Raw genomic sequence first — 21,746 nt, 5'->3', positions numbered from 1 at the left:
AATTATTATTTTTCTTTTAAAAGAAAACTTTGGTAGCCTCAGACTGCTTTTGCCACCAGTGGACTTACTTTTCACATCTTCAGCCTTACATTTATTTACATTTATCTTTAACATTTACATCTAAATAAATAATAATGGCCTCAAATGTAAAATAAATAAATAAATAAATTCAGATAGAAAAGAGTACTCAGTTGTTTACATTGAACGCATCTGCCAAAGCGAATGAACTTAGAAGCAGATGAACTGCATCAATTCCCACAGCAGATTCTCTTTTAGTAACTGGAATAATGTATTGATTTTTAAAAGTATGAATTAAATAAATAAAATAAAACATGTTTTTGTAAATTGGATAGTTTAACTGGTGGTTGTGATGTAAGATTTGGAGACTTTATAGACTTTGAATAGAAAATTGATAATAATATTCCATATGATGTAAGGGGCAAAGTTATAGACAAATAAATGTATTAAATGTAAATACAAACTAAAATGTACTTCAGGATTTGTATCAAGAAAGCAAAACTTTTTTAACTTTATGCCTTTTATGTTCTGATAAAGTGCATATTGAAGGGTTTGCATGTACAGTATTTGGACGTCATAACCGCAGCACTGAACTTTCGTAACGTGTGACGTTTTTGCGCATGCGTGGTACAGAGCATGGCTACCCGATGCGCCTTCCCCCGCGGACCGACGCGCGGCGCAGCTCGGGCAGGTGAGGCGGATCGGGTAACCGCACCGCGGGGCCGGGTTTCGCTCTCTCGCACTCTGGGACGGACGCGCGCTGGGGGATCCGATGACGTCACGGGCCAAACACACACACACACACACACACACACACGCACTGACGCACGCGCGCTCACACCTTCACGCTGTCGCTTTTATTCTCCTGCGCGCGCGCTCCCTCCCTCTCTCTCTCTCTTCTGTAGCCGTTTTTTTTTCTATTCTGGGAAGCGGTGCTAGGAATAACCCAGTCTATTTCCCCCTCCATCCAGACTCCTTCTCTGGCTCCGAGCAGGAAGCAGAAAAAAAAAAACCAAAAAAAAAAAAAACGGACTGTTTACTCTCAACACTCGTTAACGTTCCTGGAACGGCAGCGCGCGCGTCGTCTTTAAGTGCATCACCTGTCCGACTTTCCGCTGGCGTTCTTCATCCTCCTGAGGCGGTGCACCTCTCCACCTCCTGCTCCCCCCGGCTCAGGAACGGCCAACAGCTTGGCGAGGCGCACTGACATTCCTCGGGATGTTGCGGACGCTCTGGGACGCTCCACGGAGAGACTCGTGATCACGGTAAGAGCACTAACTCCTCCAGTCCGGCCGCGCGCGAGCTGCCGCTGCGCTTCTCCCAGCGCGCTCCTGTGCCGCTCAGTGCGCTTTAGGCTTATTGGAATAATCCAGCTTTTGGGGAATACCCACTTGCTCGCGCGCTGATAGCGGGAATGCTGCGTAATATCCCGAGGAATTTGCACGGACAGGGAGCGGCTTCACCGGATAGCGCGTGCGTTCGGTCAGGGATATTATTACTATTACTATTATTATTATTATTATTATTATTACTTATTTATTTATTTATTCTTTACTTATAAAGGTGTGAACTACACTGTACACAGATTGTCTGTCAGGTGTGTGTGTGTGTGTGTGTGTGTGTTTGTGTGTGTGTGTATATGCGTGTATATGTGTGTGTGTGTGTGCCTGGGTTAAGGTGGGTGGGACGCTGGCTCGTTCCGGGAATGTTCCATGACGTGTTCTCCGTCAGTGAGCGGGGGACACTCTAGGGGGACTCTTCAAGTGCGGCTGTCGTTGCCACCGACTCCATTCAAGTTCATTAGACTTCAGAAAGAACAAGCCAGTGTTTTGTGTTTTGAAGCTGAAGCCACAGTGTGTTCCAGTTTTGCTCCATAACACTATTATTCCCAATCATTTCTAGTCAGGCATATATATTTTGCTAATTGATTATAAACTAATTAAGTTGTAGGAAGGTTTTGGTTAAAGATCTGTTAGGAAGGAATGGATCACTCTAGCAGGCCTGTACTGTTAGTGTTTTAACTCAGTGCTTCATCATTTTAGCCTGAGTATTAGCATCCTAACCCGAGGTAACACTTTGTATGGAAGCACCGAGTGTGTGATCTGATATCAGCACTGTTCTTATCCTAGCAATGCATTTATAACTAGCTCCAAACATCTTCACCCATTACTGAATGTTGTCCTCATCAATGGAGCACAGATCCTGTAGCAACTGCTATTAAATGTCTGTGATGATTTACGAATACAGTATGTGTAAATTAACTTATACTGTATTTATCTAAAAAACATGGCTACCCAAGTGAAAACAAACTTGCTCTCTGTTTTCTATAAAATTATCCGTAATATTTGTATAATAAAGATGGTTTTAGAATTTATGGCAGTGTATATCAGTGTACTCATCGGAAGACATGGCATCCAAGGTATTTGTTTCTTGACAAATTATTCTGTTCTATGCCAAATTGAAAAAAAGAATAACATAATAACTAAACGTCCAATCAACTAACCAACCAACTAAACAAACATTTTATGCTTGTAAAATGAAATACCTCCACAATGTTTTGAAATCATTTCTTTGAGATTCATGAATGCATCACATAATTGCTGTAGATTTGTCAGCTTCGCATACATGAAGCCTGTGAATCTCCCGTTCTGCCGAAGTTGGATTCAGATCTGCGGAGGCCGGTGTAGTACACTGAGCTCACTGTCATGTTCACTGAACCAGTTTGAGACAACTCGTGCTTTGTGTCATGGAGCATTATCATGCTGGAAGTGGCCATTACACGATTGGGTAAATTGTGGGTATAAATAGATGCACATGGTCAGGAACAATACTCAGATAGGCTGTGGCATTCAAATGATGCTCGATTGGTATCGATAAGGGGCCCAAAGTGTGCCAAGCAAACATTCCATACACCATGACACCACCACCAGCCTGAACTGTTCACGCAAGGCAACCATGTCCGTGAATTCGTTCAGACCCAACCATCTGCATGTCACAGCAGAAATCAAGGTTCATCATTTTCCAATCTTCAACTGTCTAATTTTGGTGAACCTATTTTGGGACAGGTTAACTTGGGCAGTCTTTAAATCCGATAAGTGGAGTGAGGGAAGGTGAAGGAACGTCTTCAGGAATGTGTAATATGTTGGAGTTGGAAATTCCCAAACTGTCTCATTATATCTGAATTCACCCGATATAGGCCTTTGGAGATACTTTAGTAGATATAGTAGGTATAGTAAAAGTTCAGCATAGTAAACAAATGTTCCAGTTAAACAGGATGTTTCGGAAAGCTGTGTAAGTAGAGTGCTTCTGAGGCTGTAGTGAAACCAGTGGACGCCTGATGATGTAATAGCTGTAGTCAATACATGACATTCATTCCATGGGGTTCCAAGCTTCTGAGAGATGAGCTGTAGATGAGCTCCTTGTCCTCACGATTCCTCAATTCATTACTCCCATAAGAACAGCTGCATGTGGAACATCTAGAACTGTTACGTGTAGGAGTGCCACAGGTTCTATTAGCCTGATCATTTAATTTACTCCTGACGAGCAGGAGTGATGTTTGATGTGTGGAGGTTCCTCAGAAAGGGAAGCTGTTTCCATGTTATCCTGATGCTGGTTGAGATTTTACGTATAATCTCAGCCATTGTTTTATTAGTGGGATGATAAGTGAGCACCAAAGGAATTCTCTCTGCCTTAGCACTGAATGATTTAGTAGTCAGTACCTCCATTCTCTCCGTATAGTGTTAATATGGACCATGGCATGATCTATGATGTTCCTAGGGAATCCACAGTTATGAAATTAATTGCACATTCCCTTAATTTTTTGAAGGAAGTTTTTAATCTCACTGCAAAATGCTTTTAAGTCTGGAATTCCCAAACTAGGATTTTTCGACCCCACATGGGATCGCATATACACAATGGGATCGCGAGCGAAACTCACAATCTCCTCTTTTTGTTTTATTAATTTATTTTCAAGATTATTATTAGAAATATCGCTCTATACTACAAAGACAAATTTTCTGTGCTAATATTTTGAAACGTTCCTGGGAATTCCTGTTCTTGTTGCATTCAAACAAGCCATATTTAAATTAATAGTATACATGTTATTGTAGTCCTTTTCACTATCCTAACAAATTTCCCTGTCCATCTACCTCTGCTAAACAAACTAGAGTTGTGTTTATGTACTGTTCTAGACTGTTATTGAGCGCTAACACCAACCGGTTTTCCTATTACAGTTAGTGTTTGAATTTTTAAAACCTCTCATGTAGCCTTCAAACCTACTAAAAGACTTGTTTCACATACCAGTCTTCTGGATTTTCTATATTAGCAAATATATTTGAATGTAAGGTCAGTTGAGATGCAGTTTATGACAACAATCACAACGACAGTGGAAAGTTTTAAAGAGAATCAGAGCTCATCAGTGTGTTTGAAGTTGCTGTGCATGAAGTGGCTAAACATTGTACAGTTTGACTTGGAAACCTGATGAACAGGGATGTTTTGGCTCTGTGGTCTAGTGAATGTCACATTTAATCCTTTCAGATGTACACAAGATACACAGGTGAATGTGTGAACAATGCCGCTCCTGTTGCCACTGCTTATGCGTGCACACACAAAGTCACAAGTCCTGTATAAACCAGGCTGCTCTGCCTCAGACCGGGTCATATCACACAACCCTGGCGTGAATTATGATCCTATAACAACACGCCCCTTATGAATCGTTCGAAGCTGGATGTGACAGCTGAAATAGACACGCCCTTTCAAACACAGGTGTGTCAAGAAATGCAAGCTCACTCTCCTCTAGCCTGGTAAGTCAGTGCAAGGAATATTGCTTTAGCTTTTAGTCACTTATATTACTGACATAATCAAATGTGCAAATGTAGGCTGATTAAGGCTTGGGGTCGCAGAAAATTCGTAATGTCCATTTAGGGTCGTTTGCTTAAAAAGTTTAACAACCCCTGGTTTATGTCTTAGTAGCTGTGAGAGAGGAAGGGAACTTTTGCATTGCTTGGGATGGGCTTATTTCCCTGCAGGAGGAACCTCATTTTCACGGCCTGTACTCATGACCTTATTCCTTCAGTCACTACACACACCTTGTGACCATAACTGAGAAAAGTGACATAGATTTATCGGTAAACAGAGAACATTAAGAACACAACCACTACACACTGGTACAGTGACTCTAACCCTGCCATTACAGACTGGATCTCACACATGAACCAGGGGCAAAGTCTTTCCCCTCTCCTGAAGGGAGCATCCCCCTCTTATTGTCATTACAGCCACAGTGTGTTGTAGGTCCAATTAGGATGGCGCCAAAAGAACATCATCACCTGCAAAGCCCCCATACTGGAAAGCTGTCCAGTCTTGGCTGCGTCTTCATATCCTGTCTATTAAAACCACAAACAGGAGTGGAGACAAGACACACTGTTAATGAGTCTGACAGCCACCTTTTAAACTTAATGAGTGGAGTGTGGACACAACTCTCACTGCGCTCCTACAGAGACCCAGATACCCCATAATCCTGCAGTAGAGTCACTGGCAGATAAAAGATTTTAGAATGTGGTGTACACATATATTTATATAACACATGCAGTTATGTGAATTTACCACTTTTTTTGTCAACATCAATTGTCCATGCTCTTAGAAACGGTCATGTGGTGCAACTGTGATTTAAGTATATTTAGGAAACAAATAATATGTTTCCTATATATACTTAAAAGTTGGACATTTTTTAGAAGTGCAGTAATTTAAGTAAAAAATTTACAGTTACTGCCATTACAGGTTACACCACATGATGGGGGATCACACTGAATGATGAGAAGGACACGCATGGTTAAAAAGATAGACAAATATTGTATATCAATTCATTACATGGATAGAGGTGTAAAGCAGCGTTGGTAGATTTTGGTGTTGCAGGACAAGGTTAATAACGACATAGCCTCAAACTAAATGACGTGGAGAGGCTATTACACTTGGCTTATGCTATAGGCTACTATCTAGTAAATTTTTAGAGAGCCCTGTAATTTTCTTCATGGTTGCACCAGATGATATTTTTCTAAAGAGAACAACTGAAAACTTTTGTTAGTGAATTATGAAAGAGCTATATAGGCAAAATCCTTTTCAGGGTTGATCAGTAATGCAAAACATTTTTGAAACTGTGATTAAAATCGTAAAATAAAAGAATATGAAAGAATTAGGGAGCAATTTCAAATGAATGCTCAGAATTGCACTAATGGCACCACATGATATTCTGAAAAATGACCACTACATAAAAAGTTAGGAAAAATTAAAGTGAGTACATATATATATGAGAGGTACTAGATATTCAACTGGTAATTGTTACAACAGCACTAACCAGGTCATTATCCTTAAATGCATGAGCGAAATGTCTCTCCATTGGATATATAGTATAGATTGGTGCAGAACCCTGTTGGTGATATGTTGGTGATAATGATATGTAATAAGTCATTGCCTCCACAGGTTAAGTGAATTTTTCAGCCTCCATAAAGACTGTGCCATGTAACATGCTTGCAGTGCAGGCATGATCTGCAGCCTAGTAACGCCTCACATATTTGCATTGTGCCTTGCATTTGCTGCTTGCTATATGTTGCACGAAGCTTTTGTCACTTTTTAGGCGGCTAATTTCTGTACCTCATCGTCTCCGCAGTGACAGTGTCGCAAAACATACCCAAGTGCACCGTGCTGCACCAGTTGTGGTTAACTTTGCTAAATTGTGTGGCGGTTCTTGAGATTGGGATATGGAAGGTGTATCTTGAGTGGTTTGGTAAACAAGACAGTTCAGTGTAGATCAGTTCAGTGCCACAAAGAAGAAGCCTTTGGATTTATATTTGATTGTGATTTTCCTCATTATTTTGACTAAAAAGTTTAGGTTAGTTTAGGTCATATGAACAACAGCACTGCTCAATTTAAACAGATAAAAGTAAACAGATGCTCATAACTGGTGCTAGTCACTTGCTGACCTTATATCACCATAAAAATGCCTTTACTCATGTCAAATAAACAGCTTATCCATCTGACCCGTATAGAATGCTACATTTTTAATGTAGTTTTAGTATGGAATATATATATATATATATGGAGTCCATGTGAGCTGCTAGAGGAGCTTGTAAGTATACTCATGTCCAAGGCAGACTGAGAGTGTCTCAAGTTGAGCACCATTTGTACTGACACCTTGACAAAATGAATGCCTATGACGTCCTTGCTCACCTCATCTGCACCACAGGAAACACTCGTGGCCTCCCCTTCTTCCTGCTTTGAAAATGAGGTAGTCTTTCTCTCATTACCTGACTCTCTCACTCCCCCTTCCTTTTTTCACTTTGTGCAGCAGCATCAGGCTGAAAGCTACTTCAGTTCTCGAATATTGCCGGCGGCCGCTGCCTGTCTGGCTTTTCATGCGATTGGAGCCCCCCTCTCCCTGCCCACTTTGGCTTATACTAAAGAAAACATGATGATTTTTTTCCTCCTCTTGTGCTGCTTCTTCCTTCGAGCAAGCAAGCATAGCTAGATTGACAGACCCAGAAAAAGTGATTGAAAGACAGAGTTGATAGGGATGGAGGGCTGCATTAAGTAGGTGGGAAATATCTTCATGCACCAGTGCTGGACTGGATTTGTGCTTGTGCTACAGACTTTGACACGACAGGCTCATCAGCACTGACATTTGGATTCCCCTTCCTTCCCGGAGACCCTTAGCAGGAGGACACTGTGTCAGGTGGGCCGCCAGGCTTGGATACAAGAGAGAATATTGGCAAGCGAAAGAGAAAGTGAAGGAGGCTGAATGTCACTAATGATCTGGCCGTTGTCAAGGAGAGGTTTGAGAAGTGGGTAGGGGACAGAGGACTGAGTTTTAGGGTATGGACTGAGGGTGTTTGTAGAGACTGACTGAGAATACTACTGTTTCTGCACTGTGTGTTAAATCTGTGTTGCAAATGTAAAGAGCCAGACCAGAAACCCTTTGATGCCACATACCTTAGAGAGGATGTGTTGTGTTGTTTATGTATGTGTGTATATGTGTGTGTGTGTGTGTACATTTATATATACTGTATATATACATATATATACACACACACACACACACACACACACATATAATGTATTGTATGTATATATGGGTGTGTGTGTGTGTTTATTTGTTTAACACTCCCTTTCCCAATCTCTCTTGGAAACAGGGTGTGTTAGGAGCGTGTTTGCCTGCTTAACTTGCGAGACAACTAAGAGAAGAAGCCAAAGGTAATGTGTGACTTTCATATACAGTGTGAGGTGTTTTTTTTTTTTTTTTTTAATCACAATCCATTCCTCATGTCCCATCATGTTCCCCGTCCCATCACACAAAGATATTGTTGTGTTACAGCTAGCGAGGCTGAAGTAATAAGTAAAAATTGCACTGTTGTTGGTTTCTTGTTGTTTTACGACAGATGGCTTTGAGGATGAGTTTGTCAAGTCTTTACAGTTTATCAGTTTAGTGCTGACACTTCTGAAATAACAGCTGATGTGAGTAAAGTTACGTTAACGTACAGAGTCGTATGACACCACCTCGGCTTTGTTGAATTGGAGTTTCAGTGAAGAGAAACACATAATTCATAAGCAGTTCATTTAGTTGGAGTAATAATTCTTAGTAATAATGATTAATACCATGAATAACACTGAGATAAGGAAGCACTTCCTGCTAGTGAAACATTGACCATTTGGATGAAATGTGTGGTGACTGTACCCAGAAAAGAGAACGAAACCAATACAGAGAATTAAAGCAGAACATGATTTCCCACATGATGCAGAAGAGTGATGCTTTCCTTTAGTTACACTAGTCTGAATACTCTAATCTGAACGGACTGAGTTTCCTTTTTAATCTGTATAGAGTAGTGTAGGTCACTAGCATGGTTTTGGATGCCGTGGCGTAGGACACTTGCTCAGTCTCTTTTGTCTTTGGTGTCTCGGCAGCTTCTGTCAGTGTCTGTAATTTTTTTGAGTGCTGTGGAGAAGCACGCGATCACAGCCTGGGCCATGGCTTTTTGAATAAGGGTTGCAGTGTAGCCACATACAGAAATAGACATGCAAAGTGCTGATAGCTATCAGGGCCTTAGGCTGAGAGTGGCTCCGCATACACAGCTGCAAGCGACTCATCACTGCGTGGAAACCAGATACAGATGAAGTGCATTTTACAGTTTTGTGTGTGTGTGTGTGTGTGTGTGTGAGAGAGAGAGAGAGAGAGAGGGCAGGTTGTTGTGATATATAGGGTGGTGTGTCTGCATGTTTGAACACATAGCATGCATGTGACAGTAGCAATGGTGTGTGGGTGACTAGCCTTGGTCCAGGCCACAAGAAATGCTGACAGTTACACCAAATGCACAAAGGCACAGGAACAAACAAACCATTGAGCTTTTTCCAATTTGCTTTTGCATTTATTCACTAAAGCATCCTAAGTTCAATTCTGACAGTCAGCAAACATTAGCATATCTCACTGGATCTTAGAATTGCTCAAAAAACAAATATGGAAACTTACATTTTTGTATTTCTTCACAAGTGGACAAATCATAAATTTATTAGCTAGTGAAAACTTTGGTGTGTTGCTCAGTCCTATGTTCTGGTTGGAAGGAAAAAGTGGTAGCTAATGTAACATCATAACGTATGGTAATTTAGTTAGTGAAGTGCATTAATACAGACTAAGGGAAATGAGCCGGCTTTATTTTGCTAGTTTTTTGTCAGTATTTCCACATACCTGCATGCTCCTGACGCATCTGTCATTCTGTAATTATCATAGTCCTACCGTCAGCAAGATCGTGTCGCTGATGTGAGTAAAGTAGCAGGCATCGACGCTCGAATAGGTACGGCATTGAGGAGCACCACACCGCCATGATGCATTACGCATTGCGTTTAAATATACATACAAATCGAATTAAGCTTTTTGTATTGGGAAGGTCAATAGGAAGTGTGTTTTTTCTGGTTGTTTAAGCTACTTGTCTGCTTGGCAACTGTGGGAAAAAAAAACGTGAAATACTAATTGCCCAAACACAAAATGTGCTTGTCCTGGGATCCCAGGCTTGTGATCTGTCCACCCCTATTCTCTTTCTGCTGGACGTGATGCTGCTCTCTGCTGATTGGAGCAATGCATGCTGGTCCTGCTGTTTTCATAAAAGGCAGCTGAGGCTGCCAGTGGCCTCCCCTGTGCCTCTCTGTGTGTGTGTGTGTGTGTGTGTGTGTGTGTGTGTGTGTGTGTGCTAATACCTACAGAAAATCACTTCCGTGCCTGAAGTTCAGTGACTGGTCGATGGAGGCAGATTTATGTGGCACACTGAGCTCCACTCACCTTCACGGCCCTGCATGAAATGTGTGACACTTACAAAATGCAGGAGTTTGTCACTGTGCCAGGATTTGTTTAAAGTCTCATAATAACATCATTTGGAAATACCTTTGGCATTAAAATGAAAACTATATATATATATATATATATTACAAAGCCTGTGAAAAAACGAATAAACCCCAGTGTTTGTTTCGAGAATATGATTCCATGTCAGAGTGTCTCCTTTGAGATTATTTTTTATTTGAAAATAAATATCCAGGGTCAAGAGCAGCACCATATTGCCAATTCCATGACGCTGGCTGTAACCACACCTAAGTCATTAGCAAGGATGTTAGCAATCTAACTGTCAGCTAACAGCTATGTGGCAAATCATTAGCTTTCTAACAGACTGCAGGATTATTGAGAATGTCTGACTCAATTAACTGAGCACAACCTGTGTAAGCATTTGTACTGTACTTAATTGTTTCTTATTTTGTAAACAGATTATGAATGTCAGTGTTAAAATCATTTTGTTAGCGGCTAATTAACCTACTAGTTTACAGGCAGAGCAGAGCCAATTAAAGACGGTGAAATGCGCAGGAGAACAGGAGCACAACATTTAAAGTGTGTACACATGACTGTATGACTTGTTGGTAATTGTTACGTCCTTACAATCCTTCTCGCAGTCTCTCTTGACATTGGAAGTGCAAGTGGTGAAATTGAAACCAGCAGCAGTGAGAGTGAGACTCGAGTTTGTAAAGCCGACACACATGTAAATATTCATTATGGCTAAGATTCACTTGGGCCAGCATTAAAGGAATTCTTTTCTCAAAAATTCAGTCTGCAAATGCTAGTCAAGCATTTTTCATTCTTCAGAGCTTAGCACCTGAGAAATACTGGACATGGAGGTGTTCCTCAGCACAGCATCACAGTGGCATATCTAATGTAAAGTGCTATTGTTATAAACTTGTTGTAGTTATTAATATAAATACTTACAATAATGCTATTATAGTGATAGTGGAAAAGAGAATGGCACGGTGGGGAAGTGGGTAATGTCACTGCCTTCTTGCTCTCCACTTCGATCCTGAGCTCAGGGTTACTTCTCCTCACTGTTCAGGTTTCTTCCCGAAAACATGCTGGCACATGGATTTGCTACTCTAAATTACCCCTAGGTGTGAACGAGTGTTTGATTTTGTGTGTGTGTGTGTGTGTGTGTGTGTGTGGTGCCTTGTGATGGACTGGCTTTCCCAGCCAGTGTTCCAGTCATAGGTTCCAGAAAGCACTTGCTGAAGATAAATGACTACATGAACAGTGTAAGGGATCGTACTTCTCTAGAAGAGCCTGTTCAGAGAAGGGTTATGTTTTTGTCTGGGTGTGTACGTTGATGGGTGTTGCACTTTGCACTCAGGTTTAATTCCACTTAGGGGTGAAAGGTCAGAATTGCCAAGAGCAGCTCTTGAGAATGATGTGTCTCTGGACTAGAGTGGATGTCTATGTCTGTGTCTGTGTGTACACTTTTCTTTTAAAAAGTCCTAAAACAGCGCCAAAGTTTAGATAATGTGGATATGACTGATACAGTTGAAACTTTTGAGCTTGAAGATTCAAGTGCCTCTTAGCTCTTTAGAAAGAAGATAAGATGAATTTGGCTGAAAATTCAGGAAAACATTTCATGCATGATGAAAAAAGATGGTCACAGTAAACCCGGGGCACGAGTGGAAGGCCGTCTGAACTGCTGCAGGGATTCCAGACCGTCTTATTGATGTGTGCTGTTGGTCAGTTCTTGTTTTTCGTGCGGCCACTCCGGCATATACGATGCACAAAACCTGACTAAAGTAGCAAGGCATACTCTGTTTCTATGGGAACCATCTCAGAAACTGTGCTTTGTCCTTGATGGAATCAGGTGGAGTGAAAAGCCTCACTAGTAGAGCTGAGCTAAGAGAGAGGAAAAGGAGAAGGAAGACGAGAGACAGAGACATAGCTGGAGTGAATAACTGTGTGACTGGATGAATAAAAACTGTGGTCTGACAATGCTAGGTGAGAGTGAGCGATCATGTGACCATCAGTGCTGGGTATACAGGTGAAGTCCTCCAGCCAGTCTCTCTCTCTCTCTCTCTCTCTCTCTCTCTCCATCCAAACTGATTCATTATGGTTAGAATTTTTATTATTGCCCTCGATATATATAAATCTCTGTGACATGGCAGTACCTTCAGCTGAAGCAAATAGGAAATTGATGTGGTTGGTTCAACAAAGCGGCGTTCATGGTGACTGGCACATGTGGCAGCACCAGACAAAAAATCCGCTGCTAAATTTACCCTCACTTGTCTCCGTCTAAACAACAGCAGTTGAGTGTTTGCAGGTGTTTGCTAGGCAATGGAACACATCCCACACACACACACACACACACACACAAATGACATGCTTTTTCAAACTAACACACATGTGCACATATGCACCAAGCAACCATGTGTATTGTGTAGGAAGGATGCACTCATATATCACTTCAGTATATTGTAGCTGTTTAGGGGACTATGTTAAAAAAAAAATCACTAGAGCTTGTGACAGGTGTATGCATTTAATGACAGAGACTCAGGAGAAAGTTTAGGCTCCATGTGCTGGAGGTTTAATGAATCAGCGGTAACAAATCCAAAACAGTGTCGTGAATCAGACAGGGAGACAAAGCACAAAGAATCCAGATACTCATCAAACAAGGAGCAAAACCAACAGGGAAGTCACAAATGAAGCAAAGGTCATACACAGGAATATAACGATGGAAATTTCAGATATCTTTTGGGAATTTGGGGATATCAGACATTAAACAAAGGATTAGAACTTACTCAGTGGAAATATTGGCAAGACTTCGCAGCGAGTTAGTGCATGAATGATTTCGACTTGGAACCACCGATCCACCCCTGTGACTTGACCTTCTCATAGGTCTGGGAGAGTGCCAGTCTGGACGTTTTCGATGAAAGTCTGCAATAAGCGAATCATTCAGAATGTTTTTGGCTGATCTTTCCTCAGGACCGTTCCCTTCCCAGTCCTTTTATCGCTGGACAATAAAAGACTTTCCAAAATTCACTCTCAAAGTGTGGACAGGATTGTTAGATAAGAGCATCACACACAGTTTTTCCAGTGAGTAATGATAGTGCCATTCTTATTTTGTCGATATCCCTGGAACACACAGAGGGAGAGCTTGCAAACAGGGTTGAACATTGCATTGAAAGAAGCAAGGGGTCATACTCAGGGACAGCACACAGGAAACAATGGCTCAGAACAGACGGGATGTATTGGCAAGATCACCCAGTAATTTTGTGTATGAAGGTGTCCTTATATAGTCCATAAACAACAAGTGACTGGGGAACAGGAAGTGTGTGCACTAAGGAGCTCTCTGTTGGCGTGGGGGTGTCATGGCACACGCCACACTGTGTCAGGCTCTAAAAATGGGTTAAAAGACTTTCTCTGTTCTTCTTCTCCTTCTTCTTCTTCTTCTTCTCTCTCGCTGCCTCTCTCTCTCTCTCTCTCTCTCTCTCTCCCCCTTTCCACTTTTCTGCCAATACTGGCTTCCTGATAACAGCTTCATTTGAATGTGAATAGCAAGGCTCTGTGAGCGGCTGCTTCCTGTTGGGCAGGGGCTGTGGTGGGTGGCATGTGTCTATAGTCAAAACACATGGAAAGCAGTGAGGCAAGGTGAGGCGACACGGCCTGAACAGAAACTCACCCTGCCTTTTTTCTCCTATGGACTGAGCGGCTTTCACTTCCTCTTCTCTGAACCATGCAAATGACTCGCACACTTTACACTGCAGACTAGGACACTTCCTGTTGAAAGGCATTTGGAATGTGCATGAGTGCATTTTTGTGTGCAGGAAAAGACGTTGGTACTGAAAGCGAATGGCTCTGGAGTGACAATCCACAGTTCTTCGCCTGGGTTTCCTCTCCATTGTTGTCTAAGCCACAGTTTTAGTTGAAGGGTGCTCGTCTTACCTGCTTCGGCCTATTCTGATTTCATCATGTCTTATTCACATGCAGTTTGTTATTGAAAAAAGCTTGAAGTGAATGAGTCTTTTATTGGATTACGAAATAGCATTGTTTTTTACTTTTTATAGAGTTAAAGTGTCTCGGACTAGGAGGCACACTGCTGCTCCTAATGTTGTTTAAAATGGAAGTCTACCCATACTCCATGTTATTTCTAAAAAAAAAAAAAAAAAAAAAAAGAACTAAGCTTGAGCATCATGTTGATATTGTTTTTTTACCCCTTTGTGGCAATGAATTGTGTGAAAAAAGGGTGAGAAGGAGACATTCAGGTAGCAAAGCGGAGTATGCGTGTTCTTTACCCAGCATTTTTACTCACACTTCCTGTCATTACCTCTCTCTCTTTTTTCCAATTTTCCATTCAGTGGTAGAACAGATGGTGACTTGAGCTATGGAGAGTTGGTGGCAACAGTTGCTTGGCGAGTAGATGGGGTTGTAGTTGAGTCGAGAAGCAGCTGCAGCGAGTGGATGAATGAAGCAGCCACTTCTCCTCTCCAGAACAGACAGTTCTGAAGAACGCAGAACATTTTGCTTGCGACTGTGAAGAGAGAAAGGAGGTGATTAGAAAAACACTATTGTTGTTCAGTGCGCTGTATATAATGCTTTTTTAAATGATATGGTGATTGCATATGCAGCTGAACTAAAAATAAAGATTTTAGTGATTTTAGGGTTTCATAGCCAGCTTAATTTCTCTAACATCCACATCTAAGATTTTTTTATTTAACCGCTGCAGATGGTTGTAAAGTCTGTGTTGTCAGAACAAAATCACAGGCAGTTCTGTAATTCATCTACAGTACAGTACTAACAGTCTGACAGTTGCAGAAATGGCTTGTAGTGAACCACACAGAGGAGTCAGGTCACCCGTTTGCCCTCCATGGAGCAGGCTGCTGTGAGCTGAGTGTCTGTGATTCCTGCTTCTGCCTGGATAGCCCAGGTCATTAACTGGAGAGTGCCATCATTAGTGGCCTTCACACTGTTCTTCAGCAGCTGTCCTTAATGCTAAGCAGGGAAATGAGCTGCAAGTCTAATGACATTGTAGCTGGGTGATGTGCTTCTTGATGCAATCATTAGGTCAGCATTGACTGGGCAAATGAGAGAACACTGTATGGCCAAAAGTATGCGCACCCCTGACCAGCACACCCATATGTGGGCCTTCCCCAAACTTTTTCCATGAAGCTGGAAGCACACATTGTCTTTGTAGACTAGAATGTCTTTGTATGACTGGAACTAAGAGGCCCAAACCTGTTCCAGCATGATAATGCCCCTGTGCACAAAGCGAGCTCCAGGAAGACATGGTGTGTGAAGGTTGGAGTGTTCTGAGAGTGTATTCCTGCCTCATGCCCAGTGTTCCTGGTATAGACTTCAGCTTTAAAGTTGTAAATGTAAACGAATGGATGTACGGATGTTCGTATTTAGTTCGTGTTTCTTTTCTGTTACTCGACCTGATGCTTACTTGTTAGGTCACTTTTTTTTTTTGCTTACATTACTATGTTGCTCTGAACGTTCATGACGAAATAGCATGTAGAATTTAGCATTTAAAATGGTGGAGTCTTGCATGTCCTTGCCCTGAGGTGTTACGAGCTACTTTTAATTAACAGCATGAAACAGAAAAGCAATTATAATCAGTTGTTCCTCTCCGTGACAGAAGAAAAGGAAAGTCTTCTTTGGAATACTCAGTAGCCTTCTAGGGAATGTTTTTATTAAAAGTACCATTCCCACACAGACTCTGGTGAATAATGACCTGCCTAATCTTTGCCCTGCTCCAATTTACCATTTGGATTAATGGTAGGTGAGGTTTAATTATGGCACACATATTATATTAAACCTCATTGTTCTTTCTGAACATGAAGCACTAGGTGTAGGTGACGACTGCAGGGGCTTGAAGGCCCTTTGTATGAAAAAAAAACCAAAAAAAAAAACCTAAGCACAATTTTTTTTTCATGGTATCTGAATGGTACCTTTTTTCTGCCTAAAGACAAGAATTATTGTATGCACAGGTTTAATAAGAGCAGCCTGGTAATCACAAGCATGGCCTGAGATTATCGTGTAGCTAGAGGACTCGATAACCTACTGACAGTCGCCAGAGTGTATTCTATTGACATGTTTGACATAGAAGTGGTCTTATCTTATCTTATCTGATCTAGATGATCAAGCATATTTACAAATGTAGTTAGGGAGAGGTTGTAATATGAAACAGAGAGAGAGAGAGAGAACGTGAGAGAAAAAAAAACTAATAAATGCATAAGGAAGTCTTATTGTGTGGCAACATCAAGCCACAATCAACGATTTTAATCTCAAAATGAAAACTAAAAAAAAGGACAGTGGTGTAACCGTAGATCAGTAACTAGTGCAATGCTTGGAACTGTGGTATTTTTCAAAAGCGAGCTACTAACGTATGCGCTCACACTTTTTTTTTTTTTGCATTTGCTTCTTCATCTTTGATCTAGGAGGCTTTTCAGTAGGTCTCTCTGGCTGAGCCTCAAAACGCTTAATAGTGACATCTGTCTGCTTCAGGGCATCGATCACCCTCCTTGATTCCAGGGAAATATTATTTAAAGAGACAGACCTATATGTTTATCTTTATAGATGTTGTAAGAGGCCATGTTTTTACAGGCCTCACAACTGAGAGGAAAAAAAGATGGAAAGAAGAGTGAAGAAGTGTAGAGGAAAGTGACGACAGGAAGCGGCGCAAACACAGAAAACATTTCACTCACAGTAAAAAAAAAACAACAACAAGTGAGGTATTAAGCGTTCTCATGTTTTCATGTGAATAGTGTCTTTATACACTAACGAAAGCTTCTCCATTCTGACATGATTAAATACTGCACAGTTCGAAGGCAGTCTTTATCTCCTCTCGCTTTCATCCTGTGAGAGGGTTGCCACCTGCGTGGTGTGATGTCAGTGGCGTCTCTTTCCCTTCTCTAAACACATGGTGTGATGTAGTGCGGATGAGCGAGAGGAGGTGTTGCTGGTGCTTTTGCTCATGCAGACACACACACACACACACACACATGCACAGTAGTGCGAGGGCTGAGGAAGTGTGAACCGCCAGCGTCAGGTCTCTAGTGCTCCCAGCGGCCCACACTGCATACACTCACCTCCGTGCCTAAGCCTGCAATCTGCTCTCTGTTTGCTTATTCCTGTGTGAGCGCACACGTGTATGTGCGTTCTTCTGTGCATGAAAAATAAAGGGTAAAAAATGTGAGAGATGGCAGCTAGTCTGTTTAATCCTGCACCTTGAAATGCCTGAAATAAGAGAGCTGCCCAAATCACTACCTGTGCTCTCCAAGCCTTCTGCACTTTTGGCTTGTGTTACCCTTCAGCTAAAGCAGTTAGTGCAGCAATGCACGCTTCCTTTAAATGTGAAAGAAGCGCTGATCTGGATTTTAGTCAGGCTAGAGAGAGAGGGCAGGTGTTCCGCTTCATCTCAGCGCTGCTGCTTTCTTCATCCCATCTGTGTGCTTGGCAGCAGCCATTAAACCAACGTTGCCAGTCTCCGAGTTCACCTTCTAATTTGGGCCAGTTCTTCTCACCCGACAATCGCAGGCACATCCGCTCTTCTGCTTTTCATGACACTCGGGGCTTTCTCGCATGCTGTGTTCCAGTACTCAACATGAAGAGAAAAATTCTGTCTTATAAAACAACGCTGAACACTCCTAGATCACAGTGAATGGTGTGTATCAGATATCCATCTGATATTTTATTACTGGTACCAACACCAGTGTTTTTTTTTTTTTAGGAAAAGGTAAAGGAAAGACACTAAACATGGAGCTGGGACTAAACATGGTGCTAACAAATGAGCAGAAATTGCTCCAGTACATGTCGTTTGTAACAGACTGTGCCAGAATTTGGTGTTGACGCCCCCTCTGGTGCTGGGTTTATGGCCTGGCTCTCAAATGTGCCTCTATATTTAAAGGGAGAAATGTAAGCCCCTTTGTTGTTCTTCTTTGTAGCCCAAAGCGCTACCGAGTTGTTGTTTTGTATAAAAACTAAAATGAATTACGGAACCCATTCAAAAATTGCTGAGATTTTTTTTTCTTTTCTTTTATAGCACATAATTATTTATAGCCATGTTTGAGTGCAAATTGTGTTGAAGGTTTAAGAAATGCCATTTAAGGGTTGTATACAGTAGCAGGAGAAGTGCCCAAAGAAGGACAACGGGACAAGAAAACTTATGACTTGTGTATCTTGTGTTTTGGAGACTAGATCGGTACTCGATCTAAACCAGCATTTGTCCTGATTACCGTGGCATTTTAGACAGAAGCATTGTTCCTCTGGACGACTGGGATTCTGAGGAAAACCCTCTTGCTGTTTTAGGACTAGCTTGTTTGAATTGGATTGGGCTCAAGAGAGAGGAATTGGCTTTACCCTTTATCAGATCCAGCCATCTACAGAGTGTAAATACACATCCCGGCAAGGCCATGGTGAATTAATTTAAAATTAGGCTTGGGATGTACTTGATGAGAGCATTGAGACAGACAGATTCTTTTCCTGCTCCTGAGCTGCTTCAAGGCTAGTTCATACCCTCCTTTACTATTTAATACTTTCTGCTCCAATTTCTCTTGCACTTTGAGGCTATTGATTGTTTATTTTTTCATCTGTTTCCTCCAGACGCTCCGTCTGTGCTTTCTCACTGAGCTTCTTTGTGCCGTGCCGTTATTAGGCTGCTTCATGCAAATATTTCAGCATTTACAGATGATTCATTCTGCTCATGTTGTCTCTGTGTATCCCTCACCCTGTTTTCACCTTTTCTTCTGAATTTTTTTCTGCATAACATCGTTTTTTTTGTACTTTTACCAGAGTATCTTTTCTCCTGCTTTTCTCCAATGTTCTGCAGATGAGCTTAGAGAAAGGAGATAAATTTGCCCCCCGCAGCACGTTGCTTAATTAGCTGTAGCACAAATGCCTGCGTCAGACTCGGTGGATGCATTACATAATGCGTTTTATAATTCAGTGCATATTTCATGTTGAGCAGCATCCTATGCTGCAGATGGGAATGTGAAACACACGGGGAAGAAGGTTACGTGCAGTCACTTGGAGCTTGAAACACCGAGTGACACTAAATACAGTGGCGATGGAGCGGATGGAGCTTGTATCGCTTTGACTACTGTGGAAGTTTGGCAAATCAGAGCACAAAATTACCTGAGTAATTATCCCTATTTATTGCTCGAATATAAGGCAAGATTGTACATTTTGCCATGAGGAGGCTTTATACAGTATTTCTTTCTTTTTTTTTAATCTCTCACCTGTCATGAACCGTTCTTGACAGATCAGAACAAGATGTGTGCTGGTATCATGTCCTTCCAAGCTTAACTCTGTTGGCTGAGTAATTGTTAATCACTGAGTCATTTGTCTTCCCGTAAGCCCTTGGCATAGCACCAAGTTGCACAAATACTCGAATGGAAAGGGCATGATAACAAACTCAGGCTGCACAACAAACTTGTTGGAAGCAAACTTTTCAACAAACCTTAAAATAGACTTGATAGTGGTTCTGTAGGAAGACGTTGGGAATTGTAAATCCGCTATAAGCTTTGGAGGAAATATGTTTTGTGTCAGCCATTATTATTGCTGATAATGTTTAGGATATGATTTGGAATGCGCGGAATGGTTTTTCGGTGCAGAATTGGTTTGATAGTAGGTGAGTTGCTAGGCTTGTTTTGGGTGCTCTGGGAGAGAACGTGTGACCAGGTCACTGTTGCGTGAGAGGATCACATTTCCACTGGGATCTATGGCAGCACACCTCACTGACAGTGCCTTGTGTATTCCCTACTGGCAAGCAATCTGTGTGCACCAGCCTATTGGCTTACAGAGCTTTAGATGTGAAATAAATCACCAAGCTTGAGGTAATGTGTCTCCAGACCTCCAGAGAGTGTTCCTAAACCGGCAGCTTGTTGGTTTTTTTTTTTTTTTTTTGTAAAACAAATAATGAATTGTCATTATTGAATCAGTAGAAAAAATACTCTAAAATCATTGTTCTTTTCCTGCTGCAGCTCATACAGCAAAACCTCAAGGATTCATTCAATATCAGAGCTGTGTTTTGGATTCAGCATGAGGGTCGGCTAGAAGCAAGTGTTAAACCAGAGGAAGCTGAAAATGGAGAATATGCTCTAGACCATCACCGGAGATCAAGCAAAAAAAAAAAAAGACAGAAATGTTTGGAGCAGCCTTGATAGTGAGTTGTTCAGACGTCCAACTGAGATTCTTGTTAGTGAGATATCTCAAGAACACGTGGTTGAATGTTTGTAGGGTTTGTATGGAATCATCGTTGAACCAGCAGTTTAACTGGTTAGAGTTTTCCATTCATCCAAATAGGGTCAAGGTCACAGCAAGGTCAATTGTCTGAAATAGCTTTTCGACAGTAGCTTCCTTCCCTGTTCAAAGTACATTTTGTGGGAATTTCAGTAACAAGAAGGACTATAGACTTGTTGGCAGTGGAGGTGTCTGCAGTTCTACTTTTTCCTGTTTCTTTTTTCTCTTTCTGCAACTCTCCTAGCTAACAGAAGGTAAACGTTATCATCTTTAATGGCATACAAGCTTCAAGAAGTTATATCTTTATGTTATATCATCTTATTTGTCATTATTCATGTATTCCTTTAACATTGAATTGCACAAAAAGTTCACACACATGCATTTAAACAACAAGAAAGCCCATGTATTTTAACTCAAGCGTGTTTCTTTTGGACTTCATGCTGTGGTCACTTTTGCCACCATGTATATGGTGCAGATTCAGAGAATGCAAACAATCTTGGCTGCTCATTCAGGGAACTTTCCAGAGCTGCATGTCTGGGATGGTGGGGAAGTCCATGGGGCTGTCCAGAAAATGTCCTTGAGTCCAAGAACACACACTGACAGTTTAGCCTTCCTCACTCTAAGCAAATTCAACGAACATAGCTTATATCCTGCATGCATTTCAGTAAAAAGAAAAAAAAACAAAAACAAACAAACAAAAAAAAACAGTACTATTTTTATTGTTTCCTATGTGATGATTCATTTTCTAATGGGATTGGAAAAAAAAGTACTTTTAATTATCATACATATTAAAAGCAGATCTCATGCATGCAATCTCATGCATAAGCAGTGATTTGTAGAATGGTATAGCTAAAGATTAAATTCCATCCAGTCCTTAGTCTAAATGGTTTTTTAAATACGCTGGTTCATTCAGAAGCGGAAAAAGAGAATTTGTAAAATTGCCAAATCATTTTTTTTATCTTGTATAGCCCCAGGTGACACCAAATAAGAGGTGGATTCATGGAAAAACTTGAGTTGTTCAGTGTGCACTAAAGCATAGTGCTGTGTTTGTTATGCTGTTGTAGGAGTCACCCAAGTCTTCACATGCTTTAGGGCTGGAGGCATTTATGGGGCATTCGCTGGAACAGGGGGTGTTTGTCTGTTTGGGAAGCCCCCGGTCCTCATT

General features: G+C 41.4%; 1 protein-coding gene across 4 annotated transcripts in view; it reads left to right on the top strand.

Moving 5' to 3' along the window:
• The first annotated feature begins 1,141 nt into the window (after positions 1–1,141).
• The window catches only part of hivep2a (HIVEP zinc finger 2a), a 75,597-nt gene continuing 54,992 nt past the window's right edge, over positions 1,142–21,746 (top strand). For 2 of the 4 annotated variants that reach the window (XM_053231819.1, XM_026918406.3), the window contains exons 1-2: positions 1,145–1,283; positions 8,199–8,259. The gene's annotated coding sequence lies outside the window, so the exon portion shown is untranslated. Of the gene's footprint in view, positions 1,284–1,613; positions 7,742–8,198; positions 8,260–21,746 lie in introns of those variants that run through there. The other 2 variants (XM_053231817.1, XM_053231818.1) reach the window with 2 other exon arrangements.

The sequence above is a fragment of the Pangasianodon hypophthalmus genome, chromosome 30 (genome assembly GCF_027358585.1).
Source record: "Pangasianodon hypophthalmus isolate fPanHyp1 chromosome 30, fPanHyp1.pri, whole genome shotgun sequence".
NCBI classification, from domain to species: Eukaryota; Metazoa; Chordata; class Actinopteri; order Siluriformes; family Pangasiidae; genus Pangasianodon; species Pangasianodon hypophthalmus.
Note: the sequence above shows the minus strand (reverse complement) of the source record. Positions and strands in the feature narration are given on the sequence as shown.